This window comes from Rattus rattus, chromosome 3 (genome assembly GCF_011064425.1).
Source record: "Rattus rattus isolate New Zealand chromosome 3, Rrattus_CSIRO_v1, whole genome shotgun sequence".
Lineage (NCBI taxonomy): Eukaryota > Metazoa > Chordata > Mammalia > Rodentia > Muridae > Rattus > Rattus rattus.
In genome coordinates this window covers 127,292,265-127,305,019 of record NC_046156.1, presented here as the reverse complement: position 1 = coordinate 127,305,019, position 12,755 = coordinate 127,292,265, and positions in this window count along the sequence as shown.

The following is a 12,755-nucleotide window of genomic DNA, read 5'->3' as shown; positions in this document are numbered from 1 at the left end:
TGAGAACCATATTGGTTTGGTCCAGTCTTTATTGTTAGTTATATCAGCACAAATTTGCTAATAAGCCCCAAATCCCTCCAACTTTCAACCTAGATCTTGTTACCAGTCGAGATATACAATCTCCTCTTTTACTCTGCACACATATAATTCTATAATTCTCCTAATATTGTAAAATAAAAAAAGGTTCAGAAGAAGAAAATGTAAGTAAGTAACACCAACTATCCCAGTGCTATGACTGATGTGGTATTTCTAATGAAGAAAAAATGTTACGTAAATAATTACTCAGTAATTATTCCCTTATAGTTGAATTGTGTGCCATAGTAGAGAAGAGCTAGGTGAGAAACTCTTACATTTACCCTGTGTACTGGCTTGTTTTCTGTCAACTTTTATGTCAACACAATCAAGAGATCAGAGAGAAGAAAGCTTCAATTAAGAAAATGACTCTAAGCACACCTAATTATTGATGGGGGAGGGCCCAGTATATGTGGATGGTGCTCCCCTGGGCTGATGGTCCTAAATTCTATAAGAAAGCAGGCTGAGCAAGCTATGAGGAGCAAGCCAGAAGCAGCATCCCACACAGCCTGAGCGTCAGGTTCTGCCCTCCAGGTTTCTGTGCTGGACTGCAGTGTGGAATTGTAAGCCAAATAAAGTCTCTCCTTCCCATGTTTTGGTCACAGCATCTCATCATGCCAATAGCAACCTTAACAAGACACCTAGCTTGGTTAGAGCACAAACCAGAGAAGGAAGAGGTGGCACTCTATGACAATGTGAATGGAGGATGACTGAGGGATGAGTTTGATTCCAGAATTGACCGACAGCATGAAAGGTTTGAGATAGAACTGAACATATTTCTGAGTTTTTGATAAAGGCTGAGAAGACTGGAGTAATATGGGTGTGGCTGAGGGTGGGTATGGCCCCAGAAATAGGCGGAGTCTAAAAGAGAATTGACTTTGTGATCTCCTCCCTCACCTTCCCCCTCTGCTCCCCTTCCCACCTCTCTCTCTCTCTCTCTCTCTCTCTCTCTCTCTCTCTCTCTCTCTCTCGTTCTCCCTCCCTCCCTCCCTGAGGCAGACTATGTTCTGGCAGGACTGGAACTGACCATTTAAACCAGAATGACCTCAGACTTACTGAGATCCTGTTGATTCTGCCTCCCAAGTGCTGGGATCAAAGATATGTACCATCATACTTGGTCTGGTCAGTATCTTATGATCAACATAGAGCCAATAATGGCTGAGAATAGGAATCAAGAGGTTACATTTGCATAGAAAGGCTAACTTATAGCTGTCAATGTGGTTGGGTTGAGAGAGCAAATGATTAAAAAAAAAACTCATCACCAATAGTTAAGGACTTCTTTAGAGGAGTCTTTGAGACGACAATATATAATGTATCCACTTATGGTGTGGTCAGAAGGTTGGGCAATGAAAGTAAGTTAGCAGGCCGTGCTTGCATACACGAGTCCTCAAGCATGAAGACATCCCACAGCATCACTGAAGATGAATGATCAGAGAGGATTCCTCCTCATGTTGGGGTCTCTGAGTCCATCTTGTGTTGATATCAGTGAGTCTTGGCTTTCTGGACCCTTATTGGATTCTTCCCCATGACAGCCACCAGCACAGCAGATGGTTGCACAGTCTGCAATGGGAAGATGGAAGCCTTTCTGCTCTGTTTTCTGGGCTTCCATCAACCACCAAGTGAACTTTAAACCTTAGGGCAGTGCTTCTCAACCGTCTTATGCTGCAACCCTTCAAGACAGTTCCTCATGTTGTGGTGACACTCACTCATAAAACTATTTCCATTGCTACTTCAGAATTGTAATTTTTCTACTATAATGTAAATATCTGTGTTTTCTGATGGTCTTAGGTGACCCCTGCAAAAGGGTTTTTGACCCCCCCCCAAAGAAGTAGCAATCTACAGATTGAGAACTGCTGCCCAAGAGTCTTAGCTGGTTTAAAACCTTCCATTAAGAGGCACTGGGAAGATGCCTGAATATCTTCTTTATTCATGGAGACCATATCATTGTTATCTATCATAGCTATTGTAGTGGGAGGAAGAGCATCCTCAGGTTCTGAAGCAGTGTGAAATCACACTACTGTCATCAAAAGCAATAGCTACCTGGTTACTGAAGAATGATGTCTAGTTCTATGCAGATTCACATCTGCTCAGACCGCTTGCTCCCCCAACATCCTGGAACTCCATGGCTCGGAACTATGACCTAGTTCTGCATAGACCCTGCACTTCTCTCTTTTGCTCATTCACTCATTCATTAAGTAAACCTGTATTGAACAGTGATTACTTACCTAGATAGCAATGAATCATAATCCAAATGAAGTTCCTACTTTTATAACATTTACTTTCTGCTGGAAAAGGCAGTACATCTCAGCCAGGTACACTTATTTTAGTGTGTATGTGACAAAAATGCCACTGTGAAGGTTCTGGGTCCACCATTCTAGATAATTACTTCTATGAGCATTGGCCCTCCATACATGTCTTTATATTGATAAAATTTCAACTCAAGAAGTGACAGAAGCAATCTTGCCAGTGTCTGAAACCTATCAGAAATTAAGCTAATGCCAATCACACTTATCTTTAATGTGAATGTGGGTTTCCTGGCTGTGTTATTAAGTGGAATAGTCAAGTGTTGGATGGGCCTACATTTCTGACAAGATCTCTGAGCTCCTCAAGATCACCAGTCATGGATCATTTTGCTGTTAGCAAGATTTTCTAAAATCAAGTGCTTCCAACCCTAGGTATAGCACACATCTTGTGCCAATTACTCATTCCTCCATCAAAACAACAAGAAAAAATTCTTTCAGCATCAACTGAGCTGGGGCTAACCTCTCATGCTGTGTGGCACCAAACTAGCCCCAACCCTCACCCCTATGTGTGTGCACATATACATGTCTCTTTCTCTTCCCCATACCTCTTGACTTGCTTTGATCCCTTCATCTCAAGAGTCTTCTCTTTCCAAGTGGCTTCAACCCCTAGGTCAGAGTTTGCTCCTATGTGTCCTTTCTAGAAATGTTCACTTATGACAACATCGTCATTTCTGGTGAGCTTTAAACACAGCCTCACATCAGCACCACCTGGAGATGTATAAACTTGACTTTGATGCCTTTGTCATGTGCCCAACAAATTAATTATAGTTTCTGAAGGCAAGGCCAAGGCGTAAGCTCTTATGAAGTCAAGAGTGCTAATTCTAGGTGAATCACCAATGTTAGCTGAAATGTCTCATGCATGAATTTTTTTGAAGGTGCACGTGAGTAATATAGATCAGTTGACCTATTTCAAATCCCATTTAGATTCCGAGACTATGTCAATTACTTATTTCTTTTTTTGTCAATTACTTGTTTCTTAAGAAAAATTAAATAACTAGAAAATTTTCATGCTAATTTACAAAGTGGTTAATACTGCCTTATAATTTATGAAATATCATTTAATTATATCTCTGAAATAATGTGATATATAATTCTACTTCAATAAATATGCAAAAAGGAGACAATACTACTACTATTGGGAGATATTTCAAATTTTCTTAACATATAATGTAACTCAAATGAAGCATGCAGACATGTTGTAGAGTATCTGCCTGCATTGTGAGCCATTCTGAAAACAATGAGTTTCGTGGCCACCTTTTCTATCTAGTTACAGAAAGATGAAGGTAAAGATGAAGAGGTAATTATTCAGAGGTCGGAGCAGACACGTGATTGGGGCCAATCGGACACTGTTGAAATATTGAGTTAATAAAACTCAGAAACAAAGATGAGTTTATACTGAGAAAACCAGAGATTTGAAATCACTTTAAGTCTGTCACAGTGGAGTTAAAAAATTAAGCCACATATAAGCCAAGTGATACTGTGCAGAAATTATGAAACAAATGAAACAAAAAGATGGGTCCTACTTAAGTAGCACATAAGTCACCAGAGGGAAAGGCAGTTCATGAGGACAAGACCAGGCCAGGGTGAAGCACACCTGTCACCCCAGACACTGAGAGGCAGACAAGGAGAAGCAAGGGTTCAAGGGGCTCCATAGCCAGACTCTGAGTCAAAAAAGGCAGGAAAGGGGCTGGTGGTGCCTCACATCTTTAATCTCAGCAGTTGGGAGTCAGAGGCAGGCGGATCTCTATGAGTTCAAGGGTAGCCTTGAATATAAGGTGATTTCTCGGACAATATGGCTACACACAGAGACCCTATTTCATTGTTGTTCTTAAGAAAGCCAGAAAAATAAAAGCACAAGTCAAACATGTTATGGTCAAGGTAAAATCTGTGCTGTGGAGGGTTCCTACACTCCTCTAGAGCCATGGGTAGTGGGAGCAATGGTGTCGAAAAGAGAACACCAATCTTAAGTGATTTCAAGGGACAAGTCCTGGGCCCAGTGATTTATTAATAGGAATGGCCTGGTCAGTCTTTTGGGACTCCCCACCCCTGGCAGGATATTACCTGAGCTTCTGAACAAAGTCATTGTGAGTTCCCAGGACCATAGATCTCCTGAGTCAGTCTTACTGTATTCGCTTTACTCTCAACAGATTCATTCTGGGCAGTCTCAAAATCAAGTGATGGTAATTCTCTCTTCCTTCCCTTCCTCAGCTTCTTGCTGAACTTTAGCTTCCAGGGACTTTAATATTAAGTACAATGGATAGGCACCATTCATTTCTTCACTGTTGTGTCTATTTACTCCTCTGGACACATTTCACCATTACCTCCTAACATTCATTATAACCCAACTTCTCCAGCTCTACAGTAAACACTATTCTACAAATTTCTGGGTAATCTCTCTTTCACTCTACTGACCACGTTGAGGTGATTTATTTCTAGTTTGACTTGACCACCAGAATGTAAACCTATGTGACCAGGGATCCTTATCCTTCTTTTGTCTTTTGTGATAAGAAAGGTGCTTTGTACAATGAGAGTGCTTCACCTGTATTTGTGAAATGATTGAGGGAACACATACTTATGACATCATGACCTTTTAGAAAAAGGATAGCGTTTTATGTATCCTAGGCCAGTTTAAACTTACTGTCTAGCCAAAGATGACATTGAACTTCTTGCCTTTCTGTGTCTTCTGGAATGCTCAAGTTACAGGCTCGTGCCATCATGTCTCATACCCCTTTTATAGCAGGGGTACCTATAGCCTCATGTGTACTGGGTCACACGTCCCCAAGCCATGCTTTTTAAGCAATGTAACAGTACTAGAAGTACCTCTGATGGAGTCTGTGTAGCACAATCTAAGACTGCCTCATAATGGTTGGCCATCACTGCTATAACCCAAAATCTCATAAAGAGTGAGTCTCTAGTTTCATCTCTTAATTAAAAATTGAGCACTGCTACCTACGTCATCCTTTTCACAGCATTGTCAAACTTCCTCTCTGTCCCACAGTGACCTGGTGAACCAGGGGGCCTCCTGACAGCGCAAGGGAAACCCAGCACTGCTCCGTCAGGCAAGGTGACTTACAGGTGTGTAACCGAGAAACCAGGATTAGAATCTGGGATTAGAGCTTAGCTGTCATGAAAGATGCTCATCATCTTGGACCGGTTTATTGACCTGGAAGCAGGTTATTCATGGAAAACCAACCCCAGGCTAAGGAGGAAATCTAGAAACAATAGGAGCAATGGTAAGGGAGAGCTGGTCCTACTGCCATGCCAGACTTTTACTGTGGACTCCTCTAACTCTCTTCTACTCACCATGATGGGAACAAAAGATGTTTCTGTAATTCAGTGCTGTGCTGGTCACCCAAGTTCATAAGTCTGGATGATATTACCTCAATCCAAAAGCTAGACATGAACCAAGTTCAGGGTGGCATTGTCTGCCAACCCAGACCTCAATATTTAATAAAGATAGTCGGTAATTGAACGCATAAAATAATACCACAGAAGAATCAGTGCTCATATATAAATTTACTTATTCATTAGCTACTGAGTGCCCACTGTGTTCCAGGCAATGTGTTGAGTATAGACAAGATCAACAATTTCTTGTCCCTGCCCTTTTGGGAACTTGTATTTTATTGGAAAGGATAAGGACACATGCTGTATATATCGCAGCTTCAGATAATTATATATGCTCTGCATGGTGACACTTGTCTGTAATCCTATCACTTAGAAGGCAGAAGCACAGAGAACTGAGCATTTGAGGGCAGCCTAGGGGTAGGCAGTACACTGTAGAGCTGGCTGGCCTTAAACTCGAGATCCTCCTGCCTCAGCCTTCCATATGGTGGCATTCCGAGGCGTGTACCCCCAGGCCTGGCTTCATGCAAGTAGGCCACGAAGAAGGACAAAAGGACTAGATCAAAATGGCAGGACACAAAGCAAGTTATTTGGCTATGGTACCGTCAATGAGAGTAAATCACTAACAAGGAATGTGAGAAATCCACAAAAACATGGAAATCACAATGGGCCGAGGAATAAATCACAGCATCTGAGTGAAGAATGACAATAATCCATGAGAGAATTCAGCTATATGGAGTCTGTTCTCCGCCATAATGGAATTAAACTAGCAATAAATTCCATAAAGCTACCCAGAAATATGTATATGTATATATATATATATATGTGTGTGTGTGTGTGTGTGTGTATGAATAACTCACAGTTCAAAGATGTCAAAAGGAAAAATAACAAAATATCTTAAACTAAATAAAAACTAAGGTATTTTGGAGACTGTTCAGACTGAGGGTGTAAGTAAGTCACGTGATAGACAATTCCTTGGGCTCTGTCCTGCAGGATAAATGGACGTTTGGAGAGCCTCCAGTCCTCCACACTTAGGTGATAAGTTGAAGTTTGTGCCCTACTTTATAGGCACCGCTTGAAGGGCTTTTCATGCCCCAGCTCACAATTGCCACGTGGGGCGATATCATTTATCTCTTCCATTGTAATTAGGATGTGGAAATAGACATTAAGCATTAATTAAGCTGATGTGAAAGGTGAACTTTGTCGAAACATTAACAAAATCAGCCGGAAAGCTTACTGACATTTAGTCAAAATTGTGGGACCAGAATTTTCATTTGGCCAGTGTCTGCAGACTAGCAAGGGAGCTAAGAACAAACTGCGTAATTCACAGTAAGAGGAATAATCTAAAATAATCCCACCACCAATCAGGAGATAACAAAAACAATTCTCAAAGTCAAATGAAGACTGTAGGAATGGGTTCGTCTCATGCCAGCAGCAGTCATTACAGGATCTGCCCCTTGGCCTTCACTGATCACGTGTGTGAACCTTGGGTGCTTGCTCTCTGTTGACCATGAGTCACCGATGGATCTGGATGGATCTGGATGGATCTGTGTCTTTCCTAGCTTCTACCATTACTGTTTTCTGCCACACAACACATGACTTGACCTGCTGGCTTATTAAGTACCTTCATCTGAACTCCAAGAAATCAGAGGGTCTTTAGCAAACTGCAAGTTTCAATGGCTTATGCGGATAAAACATTACTATTTCTGCATTTCCAATGCAGATGGCGCTCATCGGAACTCCTTTGTAAGTTAACACAAAAAGGCTACTTCTGAAAGCTGCATTTCCCAGGACCCCCTCTGTAGTCAACCATCAACAAAAGAGCTTCAACCATCAAGAGCTTCAACAGGCTTGCATAGCAAGCTTCAGTGGTAGACCTGGCAGGGATCCAGCATTCTTATCACCTCCAGGTGACCAATCACAGGACTCCAGCTACTTGCAATATCAGGAAGCAGCAGCAAGGTTGGTATGTCCTCTCTGCCCTAAGTCTCTTCTCAAGTGACAGCCAGCAAATGACAGAACAGTGTGACTCCATACCCTGGTCCTTCTCTATCACCCATTCCCCTACAACCTATAGTTCCAGAAATACATTGGAAATTTGATGAGCAGCCACCAAGAACACCTTTGGAGAAGTGAAAGCAAGAACGGGAATGGTCTCAACATAAGTTAAACAGATACGTTTGCCTTAGTTCACAGTGTTCACAGAGTTCACCCTGTGATAGGACTACATTTGCCTTAGCTCAGTGTGAACACAGAGTTCACACTGGTGACAGACTATCCCCAAATCTTCCGCCAGGAAAACAAGAAACATCAAATCATAAAAATGTGAGATTTGTAACGATATCACTGACCCCAAGATTTGCTCTGTTGACTGTTATCACATGATGCGTGCTTGCCAATTTGGAAACTCTTGCATGGCTCTCCTAGCCCCTCTACAAATCTACTATTCTTTCCTGTTAACTTAGGAGACTTGAGAAAGCAGAAGACAAATTGGGGAAGGGAAAAGTGAGAGAATAAACTTGGAGGATGTGGGGAGAAGCTGGATACTGTGGTTGGCTTGCTAAGGCCATTTCCTTGGCTCGAGCAACTCCTGAGGTCACCAGACCCTTTTAAGAAGTAGCTACCACAGGAAAGAAAACCCACACTGTCTGCGCAGCCCCAGCTGTCAGAGTGACTCCTCTGGGTGATGCCCTAGAAGAGGATTTTTATGGAAATCTTGCTAATCACCGATGTCAGGGTTGGGATATAGTTCAGAATCATTTCAGAAAAAAATGACTAGTGATGTAATAGTGTTGAGACCATGGAGACATTGAACACTTAGCTTTTGTTCTCCTGATGTGAAACTATCCAGTTTGGACTCCAGCTAACGGTGAGGTGGGAACAATTCTAGCTGGTGAGCAAGGAGTAACAAGGACTGCTTGTTAGAAATGCTGCTTTGATGGCCCCGTGGCTCCAGGTGAGCTTTGCTTCTAAGTTCAGGAACAACAGTGGTTCAGTCTTTAGAATCGAGGAGGTTAACCTCCCACAGCTGCAGGCCCCTTGAGCTTGGAGTGGCTTAGATTTCAGTTCAGATGGGGTTCGCCACTTCACTGTACGGTGCTAATGAAACACAGGGTGCCTCTACTCCTGTTCTCTTGACATTTAGTTGGCTTCATGATTGCTAGGACACTCTGCCATCCGTTGTGTCATGGCTTTCTGGAGGAACAGAGCCATCTTCTCTAGGAGGTGATGGTAAGACAAAGCACAGAAGAAACGGCAGATTCAGCTCCATGCACACTGGAATTTTCAGTTCTAACTCAGGAGTTTCTATTGCAATGGGCTGCTTGGTTTCAACATCTATTGTGCCTTTGGCCTCTTTAAGCTTAATAAGGGCCACAAACAATTTGAGAGAGCAGTGCAGAGACTCACCTGGCATCCACGGGCACTCATAAATGTACACACACACACACACACACACACACACACACACACACACACACAAAGTTAAGCTGCCAGGTCACACAGCTTTCATGAATCCTGGTTAATTTTTTTCTCAAAATTATTCATCCTTATTACTTTCACATTATATGTGTACTTGAGTGTGCGTGGGTGTATGCGTTCACACTGGTGAGTGTGTGCCTTGGAGTTCGGAGGTGTCAGATCTCCCTGGAGTTGTAGCAGTCATTTGAGCTGCCTGCTATGGGTGCTGTGGACCAAACTCCAATCAGTACACTGAACCATCTCTCCAGCTGAGCCTGTACCTGCGGAGCCATCTTGCCGGTCCTTGGGTATTTCTTCGCTGTTGGTATAAGGCTGTCCTCCGTATATTTGCGGTGTTACACTCTGCCTGGAAACATATTTGCATTAGTTACCCTTCTCACTCTTGTGACAAAATACCAGGCCAAGGCAATATCTAAGAAAGGAAGGTTTGACCTTGGCTCATGATTTGAGCATCATGGCGGAGAAGGCATGTGCTGGGTGCTAGAGGGAGGGTCACGTTTTATCCACAGAGGAATGAACACTAGTGCGTGTCCTTTCTCTTTTCCCTTTTTAATCTACCCGGGCCCCAGCCCACGAAATGGTGTTGCCCACATTCAGCTGGCACATTCCGCTCTTCTTAGCTAATCCTCTCTTGAAATGCTATCCCGTTCCCCATGTCAAGAGGTGTGTCCCCCTAAGTGACTTTAAATTCAGTCTGGATGACAGAAAAGATTCACTATCCAAAAAAACGATGATGACCAATTGATTTTGCTGATGATGTGGATTAAAAATCTCAGGATGGACTGATCTGGGAACGTTTTATTTGGTGGTGGTGATGGGCCTTTTAGGGGCCCGCAATCAGATGTCAGACGCTGGGTAAGAACCTGAACGGGAGTTGGGAGTAAATGTGCCTCCATGTTTAGACCATGCTCCATCATGGTGGCTTTAGGTGTACCAAATCCCCATATGGTGATTATCTTATGATAGAGCAATGTCCAACAGAAACCAGGTGGTAGACATGGCATTTATGACACAGTCTTAAAAACAACATAAAGGTATTTTGGACAAAGTCTATTTGGTAAAAGCAGTTACAACTCCACCTGTAACAAGGGGTAGGAGAATTTGACTATCCTTTAAGAAGAGAGAGGGAAGGACACATTGTACAGATGTATCTATGGAAAATACAAGCCACAGTGACTTTGTGGAAATGACTTCTCAGGCTGGAGAAATGGCTAAGCTATTAGAGGCTAGGCTCCCAACCAAAGCATGAGGAGGAAATTTCTTCTCTGGAGCTCGGTTTCCCTGTCTATACAACGGGAATAACCATGCTATAAAGGATTGCTCTGACAAATGAAATCATGCTCACAAGAGGTGTGGCTCCATGGTCTTAGCCTACTTTTGTTCCTATGTTATAGGCATGGGATTCAAAATCATGTCAGATTTGTTTGTGATCTTCAAATTATAAATGGCTTTGACTCTCCTTCCGCATATCTTTTGAGGATGCTGTTCTTTCTTCCAGACTTCTGATAATGTCACAAAGGTTTGGCCAGTCACTCCAGAACACTGTCCCTCTTATCCCACTTGCCTCATCAAGCCTCATCTTTGATGAGGCAATTGCTCATGGCTGATTGATACATTGTCAAAGGCTACTCAGCTATCCCAGAGACATCATTCTCTGCTCTTAAACCCTGACCTCTGTCGCCAGGCCATCTACTGATTCCCCACTTCTCAAGCCTTTTGCTACTCTGGGATGACTCAAGAACTCATCCTCTTCCTCCTTGAAAGAACAGAGGCTCACAAGTGGAATTTCTCATCACTCTCCCCACTTCTTTGCTCAGCAATCATTGCTCTCTTCTCATCTGTTTCTAAGGCCAAATCCATCAGCAGCTGTCACCAGCCCCCATTCTCTACAGACTACAGCCACACTGACAGCCTCCTCAAGAGTCTAGTGCCTTTCCTGGTTTACTGAATAAAGATCACCCAACTACAGTTTTTCTTCAATCTTCCTCTTCAGCTACTGAAATTTTCATCCCTTACCTAGGGAACACCCAAGAGATGAGTGAGGTACATGTCTGCATGCCTGAGAGAGTCTTCAGAGAGGTCTGACTCAGGAAGGGAAGGCCTACCTTGAACGTGGCAAGCACCATCTTGTACATGGGTTGGCAGTGTGTGTGTGTGTGTGTGTGTGTGTGTGTGTGTGTGTGTACCCAAATGGCATAGAAAGGGAAAAGGAGAAGGCTAAAGAATGCTAGCATTCTTTCTTTGCTTCTTGGTCCACTGTGATGAGGGGCATTTATCAAAATACACTTCTGCTGCCATGGACTCTACCGTGCTAGATTAAAACCCTCAGATCTTCCCATAATCCTTGAGAAAAGTCTACAAAAGGGTGGGGTTGTAGTGTATAATGTAAGTGACTTTATAATCAAGTCAGGGTCACCTGGAGATGCAGATGCTTCATTAGCACATGTATGGGAGAATAAGGAAAGTGCCCCCCTTTTTTGAAAGTGACCTAAATTTTTGATATGGAGGGAACAGCTCAACTGTGGCTTCAATATTTAATCACAAAAGGGGCCATTCTGACCATCAGCAAAAACAGCTACCAAAATAGAGCTGTTCCTTTTCTTAGGTATGTCTAACTCTGTGCCTATCTGGTTTCACACATGTATATGTTTCTGTGGTTTTTAGAAGCTACACAAGGAATGCTGCCATCCCATTTATCTAATTCTAGAAGTTTTCATCACCCCCAAAGGAACTATGAACCCACTTAGTACCCACTCTCAATTTGTTATTCCCATCAAGTCCCTAGTAACTTCTAAACTTTTTGTTTCTTGAGTTTTCCATTCTAAATATTTCCTATAGATGGGATTACACAGTATGTGGCCTTTACAAATATTTAATAATTATATTTATATGAGTACACTGTTGCTGTCTTAGACACACCAAAAGAGGGCATCAGATTCCATTACAGATGGTTGTGAGCTACCGTGTAGTTGCTGGGATTTGAACTCAGGACCTCTGGAAGAGCAGTCAGTGCTCTTAACCACTGAGCCATCTCTCCATCCCACTATGTAATCTTTTATCTGGCTTCTTTCATTTAGTACACTGTTTTCAAAATTCAGCTATACTACAGCATGTAACAATACTCTGCCACATAGTCTACTTATCAGACAAGAAATATATCATTTTGTTTACTCAACTACTAGAGGACATTTGAGCATTATGATTGATGAACACTGGTTTGTTTGTCTGTGAAGGTATTCTGCATTTATAGATGATCTCTTTTGGGGGTACTCCTGGGAGTAATATGGCTGGATGATATGATAATTATACGATTGACCTTCTGAAGATTTGTTCAACTATTTTCCAAAGTATTGACTCTATTTGATATTCCCATTAACTAGGAATGAGGGTGCTGATATACATTTTCATGAAGTTCTTGTCTTCTTGAATATTAGATATTTTGGAGCTTTAGATCACACATTGACATCTTTTGATCCAATTTGAATTAATTTCTTGGTGTGTGTGGTATACAGTAAAGACTGAAGTTCTTTTTATTTCAAGCGGATATCTGGTTGATCC